Consider the following 12,256-nt stretch of genomic DNA (forward strand, 5'->3'; position numbering starts at 1 on the left):
ATTTTATTGACACAGATGACAAACAGTATCAGAAATTATCCTTTTCCCTCTTTCTTTCAGATGACATATAGGAGAGAGAGAAATCAAAGATGGAGGCACCAACAGGTGAGCAATTGATCCAACACATTTGAATGGAATAGAGATGAGTTTGCCAGGCAGGTGGAGAAAGAGAATCCCAACAGAATGGACGGAAGCTGTCCGACTCCCGCTTTCAAAGGATCCTGCCAGCTCCATCAAACAGGACTTCAGTCTGCTCCAGGCAGGACCACTGTACAGCGCACGTCTCTATTCTGACTGTGTTCTTGTTCTTTAGCAAAGGGATTTGCTTGTCAACTCTCCTTGCAATGAAAAATAAACCAACTAAATAGCCTTGTGTTTTTGTGATAAGTAGATATTGTGGGTCCCCGGATCTACTCTTTTTCTCTACCCTCAAGCTCCCTGAATGTTATTTTGGTGACCACACACAGTCTCTCAGTGTTCTCTCTCTGTCTCTCTCCATCTCTGTCTCTGTCTGTTCTCTCTCTCTCTCTCTCTCTCTCTCTCTCTCTCCCTCCTTCTCTCTTTCTCTTTCTTTCTTCCTTCCTTTTGACAGGGTCTCTCTATGTGCACCAGGTTGGCCTCAAACTCACAGAGATCCATCTACCTCTGCCTCCCAAGTGCTAAATTAAAGGCATATGCCACCAAGCCCGGCTCCTCTCACATGAAAGCAGCCGTTACTAATTCCTCACTCTACTCTTGTTTTAGGCTTGGCATTGACTCATCCATGAGCTCGGTTATTTACCTGTTCTGCAGACCCTGGTTAGCCATTGTGCTCTGAGAGCAGCATTAGTCCCTGGGCACACCAGTGCTTGTCCACAGCTGAACTCATAGCCTAGAGACAGTTTCTAGGAATAATCTTGGATTAAAAGAAGACACCTGGAATCCTAGCAAATGGGAGATAGTGGCAAGAAGATCATGAGTTCAAGGTCATCCTAAGCTACCTAAAGGACTCAAGGCCAGCCTGGGCTTTATGAGATCCTGTCTCACAAAATTAAAAAGAAGGGCTGGCGAGCACTTTTTGCTTTTATAGAGGACCCGGGTCCCGTTCATTCACAGCACCCACATCATGGCTTACAACCATCTGTAATTCCAATTCCAGGGAATCCAACACCCTCCTCTGTCCTCTGAGGGCACAAGACACACACATACATGCAGACAAAACACTTATACAAAATGTTTTTTAAACAAAACAAATACAAAAAGAAAGTCTGATATATTATATCATCAACAGAGCAGGCTCATTTTTTTAGCTAAACAAGATGATTATTTTGGAGCTTGCTCTGGTACCTTGACTTTCAATTCCATCTGAAAGAGAAGGAAGATTGTCAATTTGTTTATAAATCTTGTCAGTCTGAGGACAACTTATTTCTCCTTTACAGGAAGTGAAGAAATCTTCCCCAAATCTGATACCAGTATCCTTGAGAATAAAGGGCATGGTCCTTCTGGTGTGTCTGTCACAAGCTATGACATGGTCTGACAGTCAGGCTGAATGGAACCAAGTAGCAAGAACTGACAGACACTTTTGCCTGTTCTGGACACTGCAGCAATAACATTCCTTCCTGTAGCAAGAACACAAGTCTATTTATTTTGTCTCTGAATTCCTCAAAGGGATGGAAGGGAAAGGTGAGGTTCTTGGTTACAAATCAAAGACCCCTTCTTGGCTATCTTATGCAAAAAGCAATTTACTGTTAACACATTGGGCAGGTTACAGAGCTAACAGGAAGTGTGGAAATGGGCAACCAAGAAAGGCCGGGCTGGGAAGCCAGTGAGAAGGTCATGGCTCAGGTACTCCAGGTGAGCACACTGCTATTCTGCAAGGCCTGCTCTGAATAATAGCATCATCCTCACTGTCACACCAGTGCCATGCCTCTGTCACCCCTCATTTAGCTAGCCTGGGCTGTGTATCTACATTGCACAATCTAGAAGGTGGGTCCAAGTGTATGTGTGTTTTGTGACTCTTCCTGGGGAGATGTGGACAAATGTTTATTTGCCTCAGATAAGGCACCAGCAACAGACCAAGGGAATGATTCCACCTCTGTGTAGTTGGGTGAGCCAACTGAGTTCTAGGAAAGTGGAGGACCCCAAACATTTGCATCAGTGGAAAGTCCTAGCCCAGAATTCCCAAATGGAAAACTGCACAGGTAAAGACTTGTCTTCAGTCAGCTTTCTACCCTCTTATATGTTCTAGAACCTCCCAAGATCACATGCAGCTGCAGCATTATTGCATGCAACTTGGATGTGGGAGATTCAGGAAGGACTGAGTGTCTAGAATCTCAGGTGAGGTCTAATGACCCTCCCCCGACATTCTAGGAGAGAACTTGATAGTATTCATCCTGTATCATGTGGGGTAAGCAAAGCTGCTCTCATTTGAAGACGTTAATGGACATGCCATGCATGAAGGATAGCATCTACAGCAACAGTCTGGCATGTACCACTCCAAGAGTACATATTATAAGAGGTTAGTTACATACAAATGGGGGGACAGGCCAGACATGACATGTATCCTCCCAAGGTGGTCCTCTTTTTATTTCTGCACTCACCATAATAAAGTGATTGAATACTTTTCAATAAAGATGGTTCCTTTAAGACTGAGTTCACCCGCCCTCTTCTATTTTGTGCCCCTTGCCTATGCTATGGTAAGAGTCTGTGGAGGTTTGGTGTTGTAATGGTTTAATTGTAAACTTGACACAATCTAGAATCACCCGAGAAGAGAATCTCAGTGACAAATTGTTTAGATTAGATTGACCTGTCTGCAAGGGACATGCTTTTTTTCATTCAAGACAGGGTTTCTCTGTGTAGCCCTGGCTGTCCTGAAACTCAATTTAGACCAGGTTGGCTTCATAATTCAAAGATCCACCTGCCTCTGCCTCCTGAGTGCTGGGATTCAAGGCATGCACCACCATTTCTTTGTAGGGATTTTCTGGAAGACCCACCATGAGTGCTGGTGGCACAGTTTCACGGGCTGGGTCTGGACTGGATGGAGAGGGAGAGGTGCCCTACACTGGTGGGCATGCACTCACTTACTGCGTCTGCTCTCGACCTGGACATAATGTGAGTGGCCGGTTCGGGTTCCTGCTGCCCTGACTACCCTTCAGTGATGGACTGGAACTGGGAACCGGGAGCCAAATAAACCTTTTCTCCCTGTAGTTACCTTTGCCCTGGTGTCTTAACGCAGCAACAGGAAACAGAGCTGAGACAGGTCCTCACAGTTAGCCTGTGCAGGGAAGAAGACAGGAAGACTTCCAGACGAGGCAGCACCACCATGTCGGATCCAGAAGCCCCATCTGAATTAGCTTAAGCAAAACTGACAATTTATTGTAAGTGTATGGAGATTTGTAAGTCGCAGTTTAATAAAATAAAATAAAACAACAATGAGAGAAGTGTGCTTCTCATGGAACCCTAAAGGGACAGGATGACGCAAATCCAGAAATCGCAATACTTTCAGGCTCTGCCTTTAATACTGTTAGAGAACTAATATAGTATTTGAAGAATAGTTTTTATATCCTAGGAATTATGAATATTGCTTGGGCCCATTGCATTTTTTTTCTTATAACTTTATGAAGCCAGAACTAAAATTATCCCATTTTACAGAGCAGGAAACCTCGAGTAACAGAGGCATAAGGTCAAGTGCTGCCTAGCTAGTCTCGGGTGACCCAGAGCCTGTCCCTGAGACATCACCATGCCCATTTTCCTGCCTTAGTGCACTGTTCTTAGCCCTTTGTCCCGCAGATCCCAAGAGTTACACATGCCATCATCAGTCCAGACAGAGGCCACTTTCCTGTGTCTAAAGCTCAGTCCCTCAGAGGGAGGGCTATGGCTAGAGAGCTTGTGTTTGGTGTTGGGGCCGGCAGGTAGGATGTAAGCTCTGAGCACCGTGCCTGCCTGCCGCCATGCTCACCACAACTGTGATCATGGACTAACTCTCCGAAACTGTAAGCCAGCCCCCAGTTAAATGCTTTCTCTTGCCCATTGCCTTGGTGGTGATGTCTTTTTCACGGTAGTAGAAGAGTTACTCAGACAAGATATTCACGGACATGCGCTTCTAACTAGGGGGATGGGTGAGTGTGGGGCTCCGGGTGCTGGACAACTGTTTCAGGGACAGAGGTTGTGGGGCCCCCAAACAGTTGTTATCTGCACAGTTCAAGTTTGCCTTCAGGGTGGCTCCTTTGTTTTCCTTACTTTGCAGATGTGTAGAGGTGCATTTAACTTTCCAAGGCCTTGACTTACCCGCTCTGTGTTGTGAGCATCTGATTCTGGTCCTCTTTCACATAGCTTTGTTTTCCTACCACTATCTTGCCATTAATAATAGTAATAAAAAAATCAGTTCTCTTCTTTCGTGCTGTGCTTGGTTACTTTTTTTTTTTTTTTTTTTGGTAGACTATCTTAGAATAATCATGGAAATAGGGGTGAGGTAGAAATCATTGGTCAAAAAAACCCCACAACTATTATGTTGTCACAGTCACCTCTAGCTACATATGGCTAGTTAAATTTAATTAGTTAAATTAAATACAATTAAAGTGTCATTTCTTCATTCACAACAGTTACACGTTCAGCACTTAAGGGCACACCAGCATTCTGTACCATAGAATATTCCAGTCACTGTGGTGGAATACTGTTTTAAGATGTGTCATCCCAGATTGGCGCACAATCAGCAGGGTCTTCGGGTTTGAAGAGAACCATGAAAGGAGGGCAATGTGACCTGCAGGCTGCAGAATCTGGAATCTCAACCCAGAACAGGACGCAGGAGCCTGGTAATGATGGCTATCAGCTACAGGAGGGGAGCCTGGGGTGACTTAATTTAAAGGATTTTAAATAGATCCAACATTTCTTGAATACTTGGGCTTAAGAATGAAAATACTTGGTTGCCTCAATTGTGTGTACTAAGGTTGGATACACAGCCTTGAGAATCTCTGCAATGGGCCCAGCAACCAAACGGCATTTTAGTGGCAGCATCCAGGACTGACTGCAACATTGCTTTCCACACTGAACTCTTGACATGGGCTTATTTGGGGAATCTTTTGTGGGCGGCTCTGAATGAACTCAGTTAGGATCCACTTCAAGGCAAAGGAAGACGTATTTCCAGTGAAAGCCTGTGTAATGCTTTGGAAGACTCAGGAAGAGAAGCCACAGGAAGATGGAGAGTTATGTTCGAAGGCTTTAAGTGCAAAAGCTCTAGGGTTTGTTGAGTTGCTCAGCACTGCATTTAAACGCTTATTTTGTTTAGGAAAAAAATCCAGACGAGACAACCAACATAAAGATGCCTCCTATGTCTGATTTGCAAAGAAAAGGAACAATACAGCGTTCTAATCTGCAAATCCATGGTCAAAGAAAACACTGACCAAATAAAGGGAATGCTGCGTTAACACTTTCCCCTCTACACTGCAGTGGTGAGCGGTTGCATTGTCTGAGAGTCCCATTAGATCCATCGCCCTCTACTGGTCAGAGGGCGAGGTGCCACCGCGGGGATCACGTGGCGGCCCCACCCACGGTTGAATGTCCGAGCATTTCTGTCTGTCCAATTGTGCACATTTCCGGTGACAAGGGTTGGTGAGCACATGGCTGCGGTGAGACCGGCACAACGAGACCGTTTTATGGGACGAGTCCTGGCGTCGATCTATATAAGTGTGTTTCGTGACTGGAAAAGCCTAGGGACTGATGGACATCCCGCCCCGCCCCGCTATTCATTGTCTTTCTCTTGCTGATGTGTTATGTATCACCACTCGGTAGCGAGGTAACACAGATGAAGATTTCCAGGCGCTCGAAAGCTCCAGCTGCCGTTCAGAGTGCAGTGTGAAATAAAAAATGATTCTCACTGCGGAAAGGTCTGATCTTGCTGGGGAATGAAAAAGCCGAACGCCTGCGACAGAGAAAGCCCTCTTCCTACCCAACCGGGGACTTATCATAGGGACGGCAAAGCCTCCGGCAGCAACCCTCCTAGCGCTACTGCAGGAGACTTGGCGAGATGGCGGCGGGCTCCTCCCACCTCTGCGGCAGCAGAGATCAATAAAGCAAGGCTCTGCGGCAAACACGCGCCTCCTTTCTTCCCTCGCAGCGGCCACCCAGAGCCTGCGGCTGGAACATTGATCCGTGGCGCCATCTAGTGTCCTTTAGGGTCCGATGCAGCTTTGAGCTGGAAAGTCTGGAAACAGCTTGAAAGCCGCACGGGGTGATGAGTTTTCAACAGCCGACCTCAATTAAAAGGACAAAGGGAAAAATCAGTAGTGTGTCTATTTTCCTGTGAAGCTTAAAGTAAAGGCTAGAACTCCTAATGCCAATCATCACATGACATAAAGACTTGTTACGTTTTATTCCCCTGTCTTAGTCAGGGTGACAGTTGCTGGGATGAAACACCATGACCAAAGCAACTTGGGGAGGAAAGGGTTGATTTGGATTACACTTGTATATCACTGTTCATCATCGAAGGAAATCAGGGCAAAAATTAAAGCCGAGCAGAAATCTGGAGGCAGAAGCTGATGCAAAGGTCATGGAGGGGTGCTGCTCACTGGCTTGTCCGTTATGACTTGCTCAGACTGCTTTCTTACAGAACTCAGAACCACCAGCTCAGAGATGGCACCATGCACATTGGGCTGGGCCCTCAACCCATCAATCACTAATTAAGAAAATGCCCTACAGGCTTGTCTACAACCCAATCTTATGGACTCAGTTTTTCAATTGGAGTTGCATTTAAATACTTGTGTCTTAATGACTCTAGCTTGTATCAAGCTGACATAATTCTAACTAGTTCACCCATTATTTTGAATTACTCTGTTTCCTACATGATCCAGGATAATAGGAAAACCCTATACAAGCATATCGGGCTAACTTTGAATTTCAAGTTAAAAACCAATAATTATTTAGCATAAGCTTGTCATATATATGTTAAAGCATCTCACTAGGCATCCTGTCCTGATTGTTATCTTTGGTTTTATTAGCCAAGGTTGACAGCACACCTACAAACAGACTGCTGTAGTACAGGTTTTACAAGGGCAGGTAGCAAGGCTTGGACTGCTTAAGGCATTTTGCTGTGGGTGCCTTCTTCTGGATTCCAAGGACACTGCACCTGCCTACTCCCTCCCATACACAACTCAATATAGATCCATTTAAAAAGAAAACCTAAAAGTTAAAAAGAAAACTAGGATCCAGACGGTGGTGGCACACACCTTTAATCCCAGCACCGGGAGGCAGAGGCAGGTGGATCTCTGTGGGTTCAAGGTCAGCCTGGTCTACAGAATGAGTTTCAGGACAATGAGAGTTGTTTGTTACACAGAGAAAACCTGTCTTGGAAAAAAACCAAAAAAACAAAAAAACAAAAGAAAGGAAGGAGGGAAGGAAGGAAGGAAGAAAGAAAACCAGCAACAGCACACTGCATTTTGCATGCTTTTCTTTTCCTGGGACATTAGTTCCACCCACACTTGGAGCTTAGACAATACTCGGTCGGTCCTCTTTTCTCCCTACTTTTCCTGTGGCAGTTTTCTGTGTCTGTGTCTAATTAACTCAGCTCTCTTTTCCACTCAGAGCTCCCTCTGCAAACCAGACTAGCAAGGCAAGGTATTGCACTTACATTTGGCCTTGTGTTTCTCACGCCCTTGGAATGAGGACATTGCTTCTTTTCAAAAGGCTCTGACCCAGGGCCCACACAAGTGGCAGGGCAGGGCATTTTGTGGTTTGAGTGCTGTTAGGGAGCTGATTCACTAAAAGCCAAGCAGAGTGTGTAGCTCCTCCACTCCCCATGCATGGAGAGAGACACTGCAAACCTTGGGCCCTCTCCTCACGCTGCCTCTGAGAATGTACAAGCGTTGGTTCATGGGGCTGGGCACAGGTTAGTGAAGGAAGAGAGGGCACGCCTTCCCTCATGCGTGTGTTGCTGCAGTCGTGTTGGTACCTTGAGGCTAGAGCTTGGTAGATTTGGGGACACATTTAACAGAAGGGCTCAATAATTAGTGTCAGCAAAGGGGCATGAAAGTAAACATCCAGGAGATGTACTCAAAATTACACACATGCTAGACTTTTGTGGTTAAAATGTTATTGCGAAAAGAATTGTTTCCAACTCCCAGCAAGTTTCTATTCTCTACCTGCTGCGTGAAAGCCCCTCAACACCATTGAGCCTGTGGGACTAGCCTGGCTGGAAGACTCTCCAGGTTATGTACGTTGCTGGCTGTATGAGTTAGTTTCCCTATTGCTGTGATAAAATGCACCGGCAGAGAAAGCGCTTCCCTAGCTCACAGTCTGAGGGTACAGGCCAGGAGCTGGGGTTCTGTCTACAGTCGGGGAGCAAAGGGCAAAGGATGCTAATGTTCATCTCACTCTCTCCTTTTCATCTGGTCTAAGGCAGAGGCTCCAGGACTGCTTTCGATCCCAAGGCTTGAAGATTTTCACATTATAGTACATGCAATCATATGCGTTCTTGGGATTTATAACATATGTGACTATGGCTCCGCAAACTCACTTTCTCTGGCTCTAACCCTCCTCCTCACCCCTACCTGAGGATGGACTTTTTTCTAACAGATCAGTAGTGTACCCTTCCTCCTCACCTTCAGTACTACCACCTCACGGACCACTTCTACCACTAGTAGAGGCTGAACAGCAATGTGGTGGTATTGTGTTCCCCAATATATCGTGCATCCTAATAAATTTATCTGGGGTCAGAGGACAGAACAGCCACCAGACAGACATAGAGGCCAGAAAATGGTGGCACTCACGCCTTTAATCCTAGCCTTCTAGAGGCAGAGATCCATCCGGATCTCTGTGAGTTCAAAGTCACACTGGAAACAGCCAGGCATGGTGACACACACCTTTAATGCCAGGAAGTAATGGCAGGAAGCAGAAAGGTATATAAGGCGTGAAAACCAGAAACTAGCAGCATTTGGCTGGTTAAGCTTTTAGGCTTTTGAGCAGCACAGTTCAGCTGAGATTCATTCTGGATGAGGACTCAGGCTTCCAGTCTGAGGAAACAGGATTAGCTAAGGAATTGGCAAGGTGAGGTAGCTGTGGCTTGTTCTGCTTCTCTGATCTTTTAGTGTTCACTCCAATACCTGGCTCCAGGTTTGCTTTTATGAATAAGACCTTTTTAAGATTCGTGCAACACAGCAGCAGTGCAGGAGGCCCAGATGGTGCCTTGACAAGTGTTCCAGCCACTGAGCTTCAGTCCCCAAGTTTTCTTACTGCACCTGGATTTTCCTCCTCTGCAGATATGTGCTTGAGGCTGTGGATCCACAGAGAGTCCTCCAGATCCATGGAGAGTGCTCCTAGGAAGTTTGCTGACGCTGGATCCTCTGAGATCAAGCGAATTTCCTGGATGCATCATACTGAGCCAAGTCCCACCAGGGTCTTGTTCCTTCCCTGGGGTCACTCCCTGGTGGGGGCCGGAGTACCCTGTCCTTACCCAGGCCTCCAACAGCATTCTGCCCCCTGTACCATCTTCACTGAGATCAAGACAGAGCTTCAAGTGACAGGATGAGCCACTTTGGTGGCTTCCACTTTCTGTTTGGGGCATGGTGGGAAATAGAGCATTCCCCACTTTCGTGAACTCTAGGAGGAGAGCAAGGGAAAGAAAGGCTCTGAAAACGCCAGGCAAATTAACGTGCTGTGGGTTACTACTGTGAGACCTCTAGGCTCTGTGGCGAGGCTGTGGAAAGGGACAGACAGCTTGGGGCCCTGGCCCTACCTCTTACTCTCCAGGTAACCTTGACTAGCTTCCTAGTCAGTGAAACAAAGGAGGTGGTGGTTCTATCCATCCCACACAGGGGGTTTTAAGATCACGTGATCCCTCTCCCACAGTGAGCGCCCTGTGGAGACCGGGCGCGGGGGAGGGGTAAGGGGGGTGCTCATCAGATGGTAGCTGTTATTATTATTCAGTCTACTTTCCCTGAAGGGAACACAGACCCTCTTTCACAGTGTGCCTCCTTTCCAGTAGGTTACTACACAATAATCTCTCTCTCTCTCTCTCTCTCTCTCTCTCTCTCTCTCTCTCACACACACACACACACACACACACACACACACACCTATTGATCCGTGACCCTCTCTATCACCCAAGAGATCAGAAAAGAAGGATGAAGAAAGGAACTCATGCTGTGGGAAGCTTGCTCACCAAGAGTGTGGGTTCTGACTTTTGCCTGCCCAAGAAGGCTGATGGTCCTGGAGAAGGGATTAGACTCCCTGTGAAGATACCCTTAATGGAAGGACCAGCAGAGGGATGTGTCCTTTGCTGATGGGGGCCTCTCATGATGAGAGGCGTGCAGCCTGCCTGAGCACTGGGGCAGAAATCCTCTCTTCACCTGGTGTCACGTCTGAACTTTTGAAGCTACTTGTAATGTAAATTAGCTCTTATCTGTCACTCTGTCTGAGCTTCCCTTCTGTCATTAGCCTTTATGCAGTTTTTAATGATGGATATTTTGTGTGTTTATGCATTCAAGGTCTGCTCTGCTGGTAGATTGCATAGCTCTTGAGGGCAAGGATTAAGAGTGTTTTATTGACCGAGTACAATGACTTAGCTTTAACTTTTTAATCTGTTAAATGAGGACAGTAATACTGCTTTTGTCCACCTCACTGAGCTGTGAAATTAAAAGAGATAATACATGGGAAATGTCCTTGTGAGTCACGAAATGTGCTTCACATATTAGTTATGCTTAGGGCTGTGTCTGTTTGAGGGGACATCACAGGCTGAGTACTTTGTGAATGAGAGAATAGGAGAAAGTCCTTGGAAGAGGATGCACTGTGACAGCTTTTCCTGCAGAAAGCTGAACACAGCAGTTCCCACCTCTGAAAATACCCAATTCACTCAGTTCACTCCGTCAGGATTGAACTAGTCAAACAGCAGTGACGGTTGGAGAGTCTAAGTGTGGGTGGCAGGGAGTAACCCAGAGCTGAGGAGTCTTTTAAGTGGGTGGCAGGGAGTAACCCAGAGCTGAGGAGTCTCTTAAGTGGGTGGCAGGGAGTAACCCAGAGCTGAGGAGTCTCTTAAGTGGGTGAGGTTTTGCTAGCTAGTTCTTCCTTTCCTACTGAGAGCAAGGAAGGACAGACAGTATAACACCTTCCTATTCCATGACAGAGAGCGAATGGGAGGAGCAGGGATCTCTGCAAGATACTTGGAACTTCCCGTTCGAAACAGAGAGAGTTAGAGCCAGAGAGATGGAGTTGATGAGCCAGGGACCAAGAACTTATCAAATCTGATGGGGCAAGAATCACTGTGCCTGGGGATCCAAATGCCAAATGATCACCAAACCGGAAAATAAAAAGAGAAAGAGCAGACCGGACCAAAAGCAGACACAGTTTCCTTCACTGAACCACTCCGGGGTTTCGTCTTAATTCTCAAGGAGCAGGATAACCCCGTGATGCTCAGTCCTGACAGGCTCTGGGATCAGTTAAGAAATATGTCCTTCCTTGGATCTATAGGGGTATTTTTTAGAAAGGACGAGCTGAGGTGGGAAGACCCATCCTGAACACAGGCATGGACTGGGGACCTGGGCTGGATAAAAAGGAGAGAGCAAAATGAGCTCTGACTTTCCGTCTCCACTTCCGGCTGTGACTGCAATGTGAACTGCGGCCCCGCGCTCCCTCCACGACTTCCGTGCATGAACTGTGCATGGAAGCTCTTCTTCCTTAAGTCGCTTTCTCAGGCATTTTATCGAAGTGAAGAGAAAAGTAACTGATCGGAGGCCTCAGAGCTGGCGCAGCATGGGGTGTCGGTGGTCCGGTGTGCATATAGCTCTGGGCTGCGTGTGTTTGTGTACACACTGATAGCATTGCGGGCTCCGTGGGAACATTAGGCTCCTGGCGGTCACTGCGGGAGGCCTTAGGTGCTACAAGGCCCTGGTCTCCATCCTCAGCTTCAAAAAAAAAAAAAAAAGACACCAGGAGTAGGCTAGGGGACGGGTCCAGATGAACAGGCACGGGAAGGTGTTTTGACTGCTGGGTCCTCAAGAAAGCAAGGCTCTGGTGGAGAAAGAAGGAAGGGCAAGAAGGGTACACAGAGGTTCTAGGGACAAGAGGGGACAGGCTGTCAACCGCATGTGGGGAAGGATAGGTGGAGAGAAATGGTACAAATTCATAAAAACTTAACTTTTTAGATTTTTTTTAAAGGTTGTTTTAACTGATACATACAAACATAAAGTTTATATTAATGTGTATCTTGCAGCGTTTCGTAAAATTTTAAAATCCTACTATTTCTATGAATGTGAATGTTTGGTCTTAGGCTGGGAAACATCTGGGGTTAACT

The sequence above is a fragment of the Onychomys torridus genome, chromosome 19 (assembly GCF_903995425.1).
Source record: "Onychomys torridus chromosome 19, mOncTor1.1, whole genome shotgun sequence".
In the NCBI taxonomy this organism is placed as follows: Eukaryota; Metazoa; Chordata; class Mammalia; order Rodentia; family Cricetidae; genus Onychomys; species Onychomys torridus.